General features: G+C 32.7%; 1 pseudogene; it reads left to right on the forward strand.

Annotated features, from left to right (window-relative positions):
• The first annotated feature begins 7,233 nt into the window (after positions 1-7,233).
• Positions 7,234-9,432, forward strand: LOC148606993 (uncharacterized; annotated as a pseudogene).
• The last annotated feature ends 5,584 nt before the right edge of the window (positions 9,433-15,016 follow it).

Below are 15,016 nucleotides of genomic sequence, written 5' to 3' on the forward strand. Positions count from 1 at the left end.
ATTTGATCTCAACCTAAATTTTTAAAAAAATAAGCACACAAACACACATATGAACAATATTTTGTTTGTACATGTGCATGTTTTTTTTTTGTTTTTGTTTTTGTTGTTGTTGTTTTTTGTTTTTGTTTTTTTCGTTCGTTTTTTTCTCTCAGTTGTTTGCTTTTTAGTTCGTTTTACAATTATGAACATTACTAATCTGATCCCATCCTTTGCAATAATGTAAAAACCCTACATCTTATAATTAACTCATTCAAACTATCCTAGAGCATTGCTTGTATGAAACTTTTTTCTGACTTAATTGCCATGGAGAAGTATAACGCCTGAAGAGAATATTCCATGTCCACGCAAGTAACAGTAGCGGATTCAGAGACAGAAGTGCCGTTTACCCCTTCCCCTAAAAAGTAAAAAAGAACATTTCCCACGACATTTTGATTATTAACATAGCTAAAATTGGGGAAAACATATTTGTATTTTGCACAAAAACTTTTTTCCCTCAAATTCTAACTAAAAAATGTGCTTGCCTCGCTTCACTAGTCGTTTAGTTCTATTAACGCTCGTGCACCTTCAACATGAAATCCGGGATATACCCGTGAGCGATGCGCATGCAGAGGAACCGCTTCCCTTAAAATAGATGAAAATGGTGGCTGTAGCCTATAAGCTATAAGGCAAGTGGACTTGTAGCCGAAATGGGGAAAGTATAAAGCTATTACATAATTATAATCAATAAAAACAAAAAACGAAAACAAAACAAAAACAAAACAAAAACAAAACAGTAGCCTTGTACGCTTACAAGTACGCCAGTGTAGATTTATTAAGTCCCAAAAAGAATGAAACAAAAATGTTAAGAAGTAATCCTAAAAATGAATCATTTGTGCATGTGTTTACCAGTAATGAACACCAAACTGGTCCATTCAACGTCGAAAATGATCAGAATTCTTGATCTTTTATACTAGAAATAATAGGCTAGCATATTCTAATAGTTGATTAAAATATTTACAGCCTGTAGTTGTGTTAAATAACCCTATAACTTAAAGAAAGATAACTCAATTTTATTTTAGGTCATTGAAATTGCAGCCAAATAATTGAATACAATGGTGCTTAGAAAGAAAACATAAAAGGATGAAACAGTTTCAACTCGACTTACCACACTGGTATTATAAAAGTTTTTCCATTAGTGAACAGTTTTCTTTTTTAAATCAGGATACTGTATCAAATTAAAGTTCTACTAAAGCAATGCTATAGTTCTGACTTAATGCCGAACGAAATTCTAACCTCTTACTGGAAAATCATATTTGGATTCTTTAGTTCAATAATGCTTACTAAGTCCCCTTCGCGGTCGCCATCGCCCGAGACCTCCTTGACCGTCTGTCTTTGGACTTATCCAGAAATCCCATCCTTTTTTATTTCTTTCTCCACTGACCTCTCCTATATCTCTTTTTGGTCTACCTCACTTCCTTTTACCAGTTGGAGTCCATACAAAAAAGTATGGAAATGATATGCTTCCAAATTACTCCATATATGAAAAGAAAATGGTTTTGAATTATTAAATAAAATATATGTTTTCATGTGTTTTCATATGCACAAAACATAGTTTGAATATCGCTCCCTAACAAATGTTTCCATATCTTTTTATTCATATGAAATTAAACAGGCATTTCAAGTTTCACTGTGTCGGATATTGTATGAACCACTTTCCTTTCAAGTTAAGAACGTAATGTATGTCTTCTCTTTTCTTCCACTCTTCAGAGTAAGCTACAATAGAATAATTCAGCAAATAATTCATACATCAGGTCAATTTGCAACATATGGATCGGTTGGTCGCACCAAAAGATCGTATGGACCTCAGATACGCCCAATGTTTTTGGGCGACCAACAGGGCCATTTGTCATATGACCCTTTGCATTATGTACTATTTGCTAAGTATCATCAATGACACTGACTTCCGTCCAACTGTTTTAAAATGAGCGTTATTCTGTTTATCGACAATGCAACCAATCGAAGCTACTCACCCCTACTGGTTACACAGAGCAAAAACGTTTTTAGTGTTGCTGAAATTCAAATGACCGCTAAATCCGATTGTGTCGACAGTGTCCCATATCAGACAGACGATTTCACGTAACGTTTTCTTTGATAATTGCCGATAGTTTCTAATACCCCAGAGCAGTAATATAAATATAATACAGCCACCGCAATCAGCTGACAAAACGATGAGCTATACTGAAACGTGAAATGCAGCAGAAAAATGTAATATCAACATATAACTCGACACTCACTTACCGTTTTCTAGAATAAGGAAAAATTAAATTTAAAATTAAAAATTCTCCGTTAACCTTCATGTTAACCAATATTTATTTTTTCAAAATTAATTTTTATGATAAATATTTTTGAAAAGAATGATGTAAACTATTTTTGGAGTGTTTAAAAATCATTTGAGGTATTTTTCGACTACATAAAATTACATAAAAATACATTATTGAATCAGTTTATTGATAACTCGATTATTGAGATAACTCTGTTATTGATTGTGCACACGTAGTATTTCAACATTTGATTTTGTTATCGTCATTACGCCTCAATTATATCAAAATAGTTTTTTTGGTGTTGTAGTGAAAGGTGTACAGAGTATTTCATTCTTTTATGACAAAGGAGAATCGAATATCACATTTCAATCAACCGTGGTTAACAACTTTTGAGGTACAGTGAAATGAGGGTCATTTATGAAACTTTCTAGCTAAAGTCTAGAGATCCTTTTCAGGTTGCCTTATACATGTAATTTACGAATAAATCTATCAAAAAAGAATATACGCGGATCCTTTGTTTTCAGTATAAGCCTTCCTTTGTATACTGACTGAGTCCAAAAGTCAAGATTTTTCTTACTCCACTGTTCGAGCGTCAAAGTCATATACATCGAGTAGGGATAAACACACACACACACACACACACACACATATATATATATATATATATGTACAAATATGTTTCCGAAAGTCTTAGTTCTTCATTGGTATATCAAGAAATTTGCCATAACACTTACAGTAATTCAGTTAATTCGTTAATTATGTACCCCTTCCCAACCGAACAAATCACTTAAACTGACAATGCTTTATTTATGTTTTATTTGGTATTTCATATTTAGTTCTACCATAATTGATACTTTCGGGGTTCTTTTGATGACTTGTGGCGAATTTTTAAAAAATTCCTAAAAAATGGATTTTTAATTTTTGTTTACATAAAAGTCCTTTAAACTCAAGTCGAAAACGTCTCCAATTTGGTATATATAATTCGGAAGATAATTCAATTTTCTACATCACAAAACCATGAAAAGCTTATTTTTGATGTGAGAAAACTCCTAAAAATAAAAAAAAAAGCCAACCCATATCCCTTGAAAATATTTATCAGTATGAATCAAAATGCTCATTATGAGCATGTCATTACTGTAAATCCTAGCAATGATATTGAACATAGTGATATATCTAACATTACTGTTCTTTCAGGCACTTAGGTTACAATTATTTTATAAATTCATAAAGGGGGGGTTTCAGAGTTTCAGATTTTCTTCTATATCCTCCGTTTTGGTCATTTTTATTAAAAGATCGTCGTTCAAACAAGCTATTATATGGTACAATATCTTTATATAGTGTACAAGCTTTCAAATGAAACTAAGTAATACATTTGTGAACTATTTCAAGTCCATTAAGCCACTCCTACTGCTAATAATTTTACCTCAACATGAATACAAGTGCTAATGTTTAGCATGTAAGCGATGTAAAAAAGACAAGATGATAGCTAATTAATTCGACAGTTGATTCTTAGTTTTCTGTTGACAATAATGAAAAGGAATTTTTAGGAAATTCTTATTTTTTTTCCATTCCGCCTGTAATTGGCAATTTTCTTCAAAAACCGTACTTCAAGCAAGCTTTTTACATTAAAATAATTTTAGTAGCATCATAGTTTTCGAATAAGCATTAATTATTGAATATATTCGAGGCCATTCAGGTGAAAGAATGATATCCTCATTTCAATTTAAGCAATTTTTCGTTGGGCTAGGGAATCTGTGATCTGTTTGTTCCAAACGCCCGCACAAACTGGTTTAACAGGACTGCGACCTTGGCAGTCATGATACACATTGATTATACAAAGCAAAATCTAAAGGAAATTGCATTTTCCATGGCAACTGATAGAAATAGGCCAATAACTGTATAAAATCAAGATCACTCTCAGAACCAGCCTTACATTTATTATTCTACATATAAACTACATATTCATACTGTCAATCTTAGAATCGTTACCAAGCTGTATTTTATACAAAAGGACCAACAGAAAGACTTCCCTACAATTAAAAGCCTTTACACACCTAAAATGAAATGAAACAACATATATATAAACAAATATTAATTGGTAAAAGTCAAAATTCAATACATTATTGTTCTTTGTAAAGTAATAAGGGTAACAACAAAATTAACCAACACTAACCCGATCCATAATCAAGTCATCCAAATTAATCTGACAACAGAGATATTACCCCACCGGAGCAGCTTGTATCACAATGGCCCTGGCTTGGTACAAGCATTTCAAACGAAATAATGTATTAAATCTAGGTTTTATATGGCAGCAAACCTCCCTCTTCAATTGCGACAATATTGTGTGTATATACCGATGGTGATCAATTAGCTTGTGCCTGTTATAGTGTTATAATCAGTGTTAACATCAACACGAAGACTAATTTAAACAAGTACCCTCTTTAAAAAAAGATAGCCGACGCATTAAAATTTTGTTGTTTTCTAAGTATCTACATTTCTTCCAAGAAAATAACACATGGCACGCAATGTCAAATTATCGATTGTTTTTCGAACGCCATTTCAAAATTTCGATACAGTATTTTCGAACGCCACCAAGTTAGCAGTTATTGGCCAATAGGGAAACATAATTGCGAACAGATGATTTGCGTTTCCATAGAAGAGCGTCCTTAAGGTCAAAGGGTAAAAAGCGAAACTGTACCAACTGCGTGGGAAAAAAAATCAAGCAATCATTACTCGTTGTTTTAGAAGAAACAAAGTATTTTACAACCAAGGACTGAAATGGACTTTTTTTCACTTTACGAATTTGTATGTCTAAGATTTACAAATTTTCAGTGACCATAAGATACTCATAAAATACTGTCTGGCCCAATGAGAACTTACCAATAAATACAATCATAGAATATCACCCAGGTGTGATATTGCCTTTCTTATTTAGACAGGTAGAATAACTACAACCAAGGCGAATCAAGTACTGACTAACCAAGCCACAAAGACATATACTAGTAACAATCAATAGCAGTATATAATAGAAAAGATAAGACAAGAAATACATAGTATAATTCTTGCTATATATTTTTTTCCACAATCCCACCGATTAAATAAAAAATTATTTTGCGTATTGGTTCTTTAAAAATTAAAATATCAAGAGCGTTGCTTTTGAACTAAGGCATCGACCATTTTTATACCATTTTGAAAATATATCCAAAAGGATGTTCTATGCTCTGTTTGCGAAAAACCAGGATTTCAAAAGGGCTTTTGTATTTTTGGCGGGAAAATATTTTTCGATAGGTTTTGTCTTGGCTTGTATATAAAAAAAACGAGAGAAAAACAAGGATGTCATCATAACTTCTCAAAAACATTTTGAGGTGTGTTTTATCAAAAGAAAAGAGGTCACTTGGCAAACAATATCAATGCTATGAAATAGATAAATCCAGAGGGGCCCGAAAACTGACCCAATTGGCTGAACATGAGCAGCGAACATCCTTAACATTTCCTGTCAGTGTTTGATTATTCCGGCTATACTCATATTAACAATGTATCAAGTCGGTGGCGGAACCAAGAGGATGAATTCTGTTGATCAAAATCCACTTCCGTATTGGAAAATCTTTTGTGCAAAATATACGAAAAAGGCAACTTAAAGAGTTATGAAGGGAACCAAGATTCTAGCGGAACTCAAAAGAATGTATTCCAGGGACATAGACCAGATATGGAAAACAGACAAGCACAACAAAAAACATAAAGTAAATAAAATAATACATACAAAGAAACAAAAGTAAATGAGCAACTCGGACTCCGCTAATAACTTGGAGCATGGACCAGGTGCACCATTAGCATGGAACCTCTTTTTAATTTCTGGATCTGTGGCGTCATTATGTAGTCATGGATTGATACATATAATATTTACTATGATTTTTTGATGATTCGTCGCCAAAAATGACTGTAGATTTTTTTCTGTATTTTGATTTTTTATAAGTAATTGAATAAAAAAAATCATAAACCATGTATGTTTTTTTTTCAATTTAATTCAATGTGAAAACGTATGAAATATTACCTCTACCAATGTGCGCAAAAATCCATTGGCCTTTTTTTTTGCTCTCATATAAAACTAGAAAATTTAACTGATTTTTTTTTAGTGATTTTTATTTCCCTATAATCAGAAAAAATCTTAAGTTTTGAGTTTTAAAAACGTTTGGCGGACATTCATGTTTAGGTCTGTACAAGTCGGATATTTCAAATGTTACATAATTTCCAAGATACCTGCCTTTTCAAATGGGCAACATTTCAAAGCTTTGACTCTCCCTTTAAAAAAAATGAAACCTTGTGAAATTTTCAAATGTGTTTGTGGCATCTTTTTTTTTGCCCTTCTGTGACGTAAAACTAATGTGTCAAATATGCTGTTGTATTGACTTTTGATTACCCGCATAAATATATATAATTACTTTATACATGTTATTTTTTGCTAACGTTAATATACATTTTAGAATCTACATTTTCAAATATACGTAGGATTAAGACATGATTTAGTGGCATCTTACAGGACCTACGTTAAAACTGCTACCCATATCACTTAAATAATCACCAGACTCGATCGATATCAAATGAATCATTCGTTTCATAGAAATATGTCAAAATTGTAAACAATACGACATACAGTCGCTTTGATACATTGAGATATACAAAGACTTATACTCTTGAAGAAACTAAAATATTCTTTGACAATCGGTTTGTTCATAAATGGGGGTATAAAAGTGCATGCAAAATTGCAGATTGTTGGTGCACAACTATTCCTTTAAGCACATTGATTGATCAAAACTATGCAACGACAATATTGACTACAAGTGTTAGTTGAACGTGTCAAAATGTACTCCTGACTATGTTTCAAATTGTTTCAACCAATTGTTTCGCAACTCATCTGTTTTTTCTTTTTATCAGAATGTCTACTACAATGCTTTGCACCGGATGTGAAAGTGCAGGGGACTGCATTGAATCTGAATCATGGTGTACAGTTTGTGGCGAGTTAGTATGTACATTTTGCACAAGGGCCCATATCAGGCTTGCTCAACATCATAGAGTCGTACCTAAGGACCAAATAAGGGATGTCAGTTATGATATACTGACAATATCACAAGATTGTTCTAAACATCCACACCAAAAGCTGGTGTTGTTTTGCTGTCAGTACGATACACTGGTTTGTCCTTCCTGTGTATCAAATCATCACAGGACATGCAAACATGTCATGCCATTGAAAAAAAGCTGCTGAGGGCGTGAATAATGGAACAGCATTTGCACCGGATGTGAAAGTGCAGGGGACTGCATTGAAGCTGAATCATGGTGTACAGTTTGTGGCGAGTTAGTATGTACATTTTGCACAAGGGCCCATATCAGGCTTGCTCAACATCATAGAGTCGTACCTAAGGACCAAATAAGGGATGTCAGTTATGATATACTGACAATATCACAAGATTGTTCTAAACATCCACACCAAAAGCTGGTGTTGTTTTGCTGTCAGTACGATACACTGGTTTGTCCTTCCTGTGTATCAAATCATCACAGGACATGCAAACATGTCATGCCATTGAAAAAAAGCTGCTGAGGGCGTGAATAATGGAACAGCATTGGCTGATCTTGAAAAACGAATCAACAACTTATATGATAATATCAATCAAAAATTGGATTATAGAGATAAAATACTTGAAAACCTTGACACAGAAAAGAAAAAGATTATTAAGGCGATATTCGACATGAAATTGAAGATAATCGAACATTTTGACAGACTTGAAAAGAAGGCGTTTGCTAAGTTAGACAAAAATTACAAAGTGTGTCATGATTCTTTGATAGATTCAATCAGAAAAAGTCAATCTCCTAGTCGCTCAGTCATATAAACGTGATATCAACATAGTCAAGACATTTTGCTCTGAAGTACACATGCTTCGCGTGGTCAAATGTTTAAATGAGAAAATTCATCATATGGAAGGTAACTCTACTAATATTGAACACTCGACTCTTCGATTTATGCCTCAAGAGAATCTAGGAATTTTTCTAGATATGTATCAATCGTTTGGAACAATCAAAGTTGGGTCCGACTTGATCGGTCAATCATTACCGATCTATCCCTGCGATACATCAACACAGGTGCAGTTTAATGTAAAAAATAATGGTAAACTAGGATTGCTGTCGTCATTTGAAACACCGATCCTTGGAGAATCAATAAGTATAAGGAGTTGTTTTAATTCTAGTCAGAGGCTGTTTTTATCCGATTTTAAGGAACCTATTCTACATATTTGTAACTTCAATTGGATCGGATCACCAATCAATCAACTTACCTTTCACCCCAGATTATATTGCTCAATATGACTCAAGTAACGTTTCAGAACAATATGGAAACAGTATTCAGTTTGTTGACATGTCAAAAATGAAGTTAGCTCACAAGATACTTTTAACAAGGGTGAATTTGCGCGGTGGATCATATTGTATGTCAGCATTAAAAGGAAACATCTGGGTAGGCCTTAATGATTGTTCAATTCTTGTGCTGAATAAGGAAGGAAAAAAATCAAACACATCCTTTAGGCCATGGGAAATCAGCTTGACGGAAGACGGTTACATTTGTTGTCTTTCTAGAGATGATGAAAAAGTTATGATTCTATCAACAGAGGGAACTGCGACTGTAATTTACAGCGGTAAGGATTTAAGAACACCATGGGGAATTATTGCCGATAACGGAGGACACGTGTTTGTTTCAGGGTTCTGCTCAAATAATGTTCACCGTATATCGAGAGATGGAAAACGACACAAAGTTGTTCTAGATGGAAATGAAAATGTTGACACCCCCAAGGGTTATCATTTGATTCTGAACGGAAACTTCTCTTAATCTTGAATAAAGAAGGGAAGTCAGTTCTTATTTACAGTGTACATTGAAGAGAGTGTACAATCATGTGAATCAGTATTCAATGAGATATAAAACTTTATTGTTATGGTGATTGAAAGATTCCATTTGATCCAAAAGATCTTTAGCATCATCTCCATTAATGTTTGATCTGGCAATACAAATACTATAAATGTTAATCGCATAAAGCGTACAAGTATAAAGAATCGGGCACTGTGCTAAAATCAATCATTTTTTCTTCTTTTTTGGTTTGACCCCCCAAAAAACACTGAACAAAAAACGATATGATAATAAATGTTTAAGAATTTGTTTTTGTTTGTTTTTTTTGGGGGAGGGGTGGACATGTCACAACAATAAAATAGTGAATGTTGTAAGGAATACCTTCCTCCATATAATTCAAGGAATGGTTTTTTTATGTTTAAACCAATGTTCTTAACACTCAGAACTTAACTGAATACTTTAAAGCAAAACTTTGTCATAAACAGTGATACGTAGTCATTCCATGGGGGACATAAAAATGGTGTTTTACGCCTGAAAAGCACCAAAATTATCCGAACAATAAAGAATAAATTCAGCTTATCAAGAAATAGTTTATTAGGCTAACAAACGCTGATGTATTTTGAAATTACGTTTCACTGACCGTGCATTTGTCTATAGAATATCGTACACGTACGTTTTGTAAAGTAAAAACAATACTAAATAAACTAATGCGGGAAAATACACAATTTAAAGAACAGAAGAAGCGAACACAAAAAGTTGATCCTGGTTTGTGCCGCCGAGACGTCTATGGCATCACCACCTGTACAAAGCACAGCGCTCTACACCACTCGGCCAGCTAGGCTATAAAAAAATAAAGTTTTCGCTAGTCGTGTCATTCCTCCTCGTAGATAAATCTAGGGCTGCAACTTAGTACACGAAATATGGTAGTACGGGACGGTTCATCTAGGTATTGCTATGTAGGATAGAGGATCAAATTAAAGATACATGTCACAACAAAACAATGTTATACAAACGTCTATATATGAAGTGTATTATGCCAAAAAACAAAAAACAAAAATAAATAAATAAATAAATAAATAAATAAAAAAAACAAACAAACAAAACAAAACAAAAACAAACAGCCAGAGAAAAAAAAACAAAAAAAACCAAACAAACAAAAACAAACAGCCAGAAAAAAAAACAAAAAAACCAAACAAACAAACAAACAGACCTGTCAATCACCTGTCCAGAGAAAAGTTGATGTTTTGAACGTGTGAAAACAAATATACAACGGACAAAGATGCGCATTTAAAACGTTCATATGAAAAGTGAACAAATTTGAAAGTTAATTTGTAACGAACATGAAAACGCTTTCCTAACGATTTGAATGGATTGGATTCAAGTACTCTACTAAACTCCTTGAAAATAAATAAATAAACCAATTAAAGTGCTGTTTTATTTCCAAAATAAAATTGTGAAAAGTTTACATCTGATTAAAGAGGCATAACTTCATTTAAAAAGAAAATATGCATAAAAAGAATTTAAAAAAAACACACATACACAAAAGGCGCATTTTGCGAACGTTCGGTTTTAATATGTATTTACTTCGAAGCATCTATCGCGCCGAAGTTTAAAATTGTGTGTAAATTATCTGTAATGCTGAAGGATTATAATTTCGGTTTGCTGTCGTTCTAGTTTGTTATATTTTATTTCAAAGTAATCTTTACATTATAGTAAGTCCAATTTTGTTATTTTAATTTTAATTTTTTTTTATTCAAGTACAAATTATGTAAGTTACTGCATTTTACAAACACGTTCTAGAAAAGAAACTTATTGACTACCCTTCGTCAGATTTCCCAACATAATACAGTATTGCCACTGAAAACCTAGTCTAGAATGTACAACAGTCGAAGGGTGCCCGGTCCTTTTTCATTTCAGTTCCCAGTTGCGATATCATAAATTCTTTACATAGCTGGCGAAAATGCAAAGTAACATAAATACAGTTTTTATCCTTAAATGACAGCTTTAAATTATGATTATGTATAAGCGTTTCATATCTCAATATTTCTGTGTAAAACACGCACTGCGCATATACATTTTTACATGTACTGATATTTACAGGTATGTAAGCTCTGTGTAACATTGAATATCTACCTGCCTGACAAAGGCAAAAGACTTATGCAACCTTATACGTTACACTACGTACAAATACTTTTGTACTGGATTTTATTTATTGTCTTCATCCAAACGTATATTCTAATGCTATTTGACTAGGTTTCGATAAAAAGCTTAAGTAGTGATTCTTAGTGAATGATGTTGTGTATGTGTTTGGGTGTTTTGGGGTGGGATGGAGGTGGGGCGGGGGTGGAGCTTTGTCGGAAGGGGTGTGCAGAATTAAACTTGGGATTTTGCTGCTCTCAGTTTGTATAGGAACACTATTAAATAAATTATCCTGAAGCATATGTTACGTAGATATATTTTGACTGCTTATATAAGGAGCAAATGTGGTACACATACCTCGCCATTTTTCAATAGTGCATTTCAACAAGAGTATTGACTTATTAATTTGTTGTTGTACTAGTTATGACAAACATAACATGAATATGAAAAGTTTCAGTATCTTTATTTAAAAGTTAACACACTCGATTAATCTTGATATAGATTGATTAATGAGCTCATTTATTGTTTAATTTCAAATTTCAATTAAGGGCCCAATATTTTAATTATAATGGATATAATAGTGTATGTGTTAATATATCTTAAAACGGTAGTTGGTATTCAGGTATGCACATTTCATGAAGGAGGAATATGATTGAAATCGATGTCACAAAAGAATTATTAATATAAAAAAGTATAAAGTTTTGTGTGGAGAAGTTTTTTTTTTATCATATTTCTCTTAATTTTGAAATGTCAAAAGTTGTCACCATGATAAAATAATAAGGTAGATTAGATTAAGGAAGTGCATTACTGCAGAAAACATGTATGAGGTTAAAGGATCTTTATAAACGACGGATTGTCAGGATATCGCACATGTATTAAAATGCTTAACAAATCTGAAAGCTAGTGACTACTTATACCGTATACATGCGACGGGCAATTTTCGCGTATTTCAAATTTCGCGACATGCTCTATGAAAAAGGGTAGTTAAATTTTGTGATCTTTGTGTTTCGCGTCTTCAGATTTTATCGGATGGAAACGAAATGGAAAATGTCTGGAGTTAAAATGAGAAAATAGTTGTACGAGTTTAATTTTAGTAACTAACAATGCACTCGATGAGTGTACAACAAGTACAACTGTACGCATATATGTAACGTACTTTCACGCTCTAATGGTTGTCTTATAAGTGTTCTCTCTCACGTTGAATCTTTAAATACATCGACTCCTTATCATAGGAAAGGAATACAAATATGTTCATGTGTTTCACCGTAATGTCTTTACTTCACTAGAGAGCATCCTACTTCTTTAAAGAAATAAAAAAAAGACTTTAACGAAAGTAAGTACACATTGAATACTAGACTTGGAAAGCTGTGAACATTTTTTATTCTAAGAATTGAAGCTTTCGATGAAAAAGACTATTTGATTGTGGCCTTAATTATATTGTTGTAAATGTATTTCAGTGTAAATGTAAGTTTAGAAGAAATACTATGGTTTTATTATGGTCGATGAAGCGAAGATTTAAATTTTACGGTAAACAGACAATAAATAACTTGATAAGAAATGGGGCATCTATAAATAACAAACGTTTTTTTTTTTTTAGATAAGATATGTTTAATTTATTACTGAATAAGTGAAGAAACCTTATATCGCCTAACTGTCCACTAAAACTTATGTCATATTATCACATCGAAACACTGACAGTATTATTTCTGCCCATTAACGATTCAATGTAAAAATTAGAGAAGTTCGCGTTTAAAAGATCCTAAGATATACCGATCGAAGACAAAACAGATACAACTGTAGTTATATATGCAATTTTTTTTTTTATGTATAATTATTTGCTATTTGAAAAATATTTTGAAATCATTGCCACAACTTCAACTTCTGAAGTTCGAAATTCACTCTAGACGCTGCAACCAGCCCTTTCAGAAATTTAAAGAATCGTGAAAAGTCAGGAAAAAGTTAATAATTTTACATGACGTTATCCGGTTGTCAAACGACTTTTGATTAAAATAATGTCCGGGAATTTCAAAAGGCTTATCTGCAGCGGTTAGTAAGATAGAAAACGAATGTCTGCCGCTGCGTGGAGCTTGGGAGTGTATATTGTATACTTGTCGGTACAACATCGTTATCGCATTTCACTTCTATTCACATAGGTTAATTTTTTTTTAAATTCCTTGATATCTATCACAAAAAAATCACAATTAATTTACATTACTCCAATGTAATCTGGCTAAAGGAAAGAGTTCTTGTTACCAACTTAACAGATAGAACCCGACCAGCCTTTTGTTCTGCTTGGCTTGATGATTCTTGATTATTCGTAATTCTATGATAAATGAGGTATTTAACATTCATTAGATGCTCTTTGATATTTATAAAATACAGTAATTCACTCTTTTTAAAATTGAAAAAAAATACTTATATGCGTAAAACAAACAAACAACCCTTTACTTTAGTTTAGATTTATTAGAGGAAAAAGCAAAAGGTAAAATATACTACACTTGAAATCCATCAATCTTGTTCATTTGGAAATAATTTCAGGAACAGCAAAACGTTCCAATGTGAATTTTACCAGTACACATATTCAGACTTGGCAAAAATAAATTTGATTACAGATCTATTTAAGAATCAAACATGCTCGATATTCACATAGCCATGTACAAAAAATGTCGCTTTTAGATGTATTCAACATTCTACCAAAACTATCCCTCTATATGTTTTATTGGACAAATGTATAAAAAAATATGTGAAGCTGATCGAAATTCACTGTATCTAAAACTAAAAAAAACCCTAGAAACTCTAATTACTGAAGCAATGAGTCATGTCCCATGGAAAATATTCAATTTATGATTTAAAAAACCGGTTTAAGCTTCACGGATCTATCACAGGTATAAAATACACATTGTAGATGGCCTTTTTTGCACTAATTTGATTGCATATGAAACGTCTTTTTTCTTTTCATTTTTTTGGTTTTTTTTTTCATGAACACTGCTAAATGAGATTTCAATGGATTTCTGTTCTTTAAGGCTGTGAGGTCTTTAGTTCTGAAAGTTTGAAGTAGGTCAATACTTGTCAATGCTACATAACTCGATATAGCAAACACATAGGCTACTACACATATCAAATATGTTGTCGCACCAGAAGACAAAGTCCAAAACAGCATTTTTTTTTGTCTACAAAAAGTATTACATCATCTGTTTATTATCAGAGGTAGACGTAGAAAATGATAGCAGTAATAAGAACTATACTGATACCACAATCTCCAAAGAAGAGATAGTGAAAAACCATAAATTTGTGCTATTCTCTTATGGTCTCTTTACCAAAAACGATGATTGTAATCTACCGTCTATATTGAATTCCTAAATTCCACAAGAATCCACACGAACAACACTACATAGCTGGATCAAACCAACAAACCACTTTCAAAACGTTTTATTTCTATTCTCACGGCTGTCAAAGAGGGTTTCCAATCCTACCATGACACTCGTTACTCTCGTAGTAGTATTTATTTAATGTGGATCCTGAAAAATCGAAAGATCTTCAGGAAATCCTCGATTCAAGATAATTATCAGAATACAACAGCATTTAAAAACAATTTCAAATCATCTTCAAAATATACCGAAAAAGAATGGTGGTATTTTTTTATCGGCAACATGTGCGTCTAGTGTGGTGGGCGCGTTTTCAACCAACGGTCGGC

Source organism: Perna viridis, chromosome 9, assembly GCF_037379345.1.
Source record: "Perna viridis isolate PV_CMFRI_1.1 ecotype Kerala chromosome 9, ASM3737934v1, whole genome shotgun sequence".
Lineage (NCBI taxonomy): Eukaryota > Metazoa > Mollusca > Bivalvia > Mytilida > Mytilidae > Perna > Perna viridis.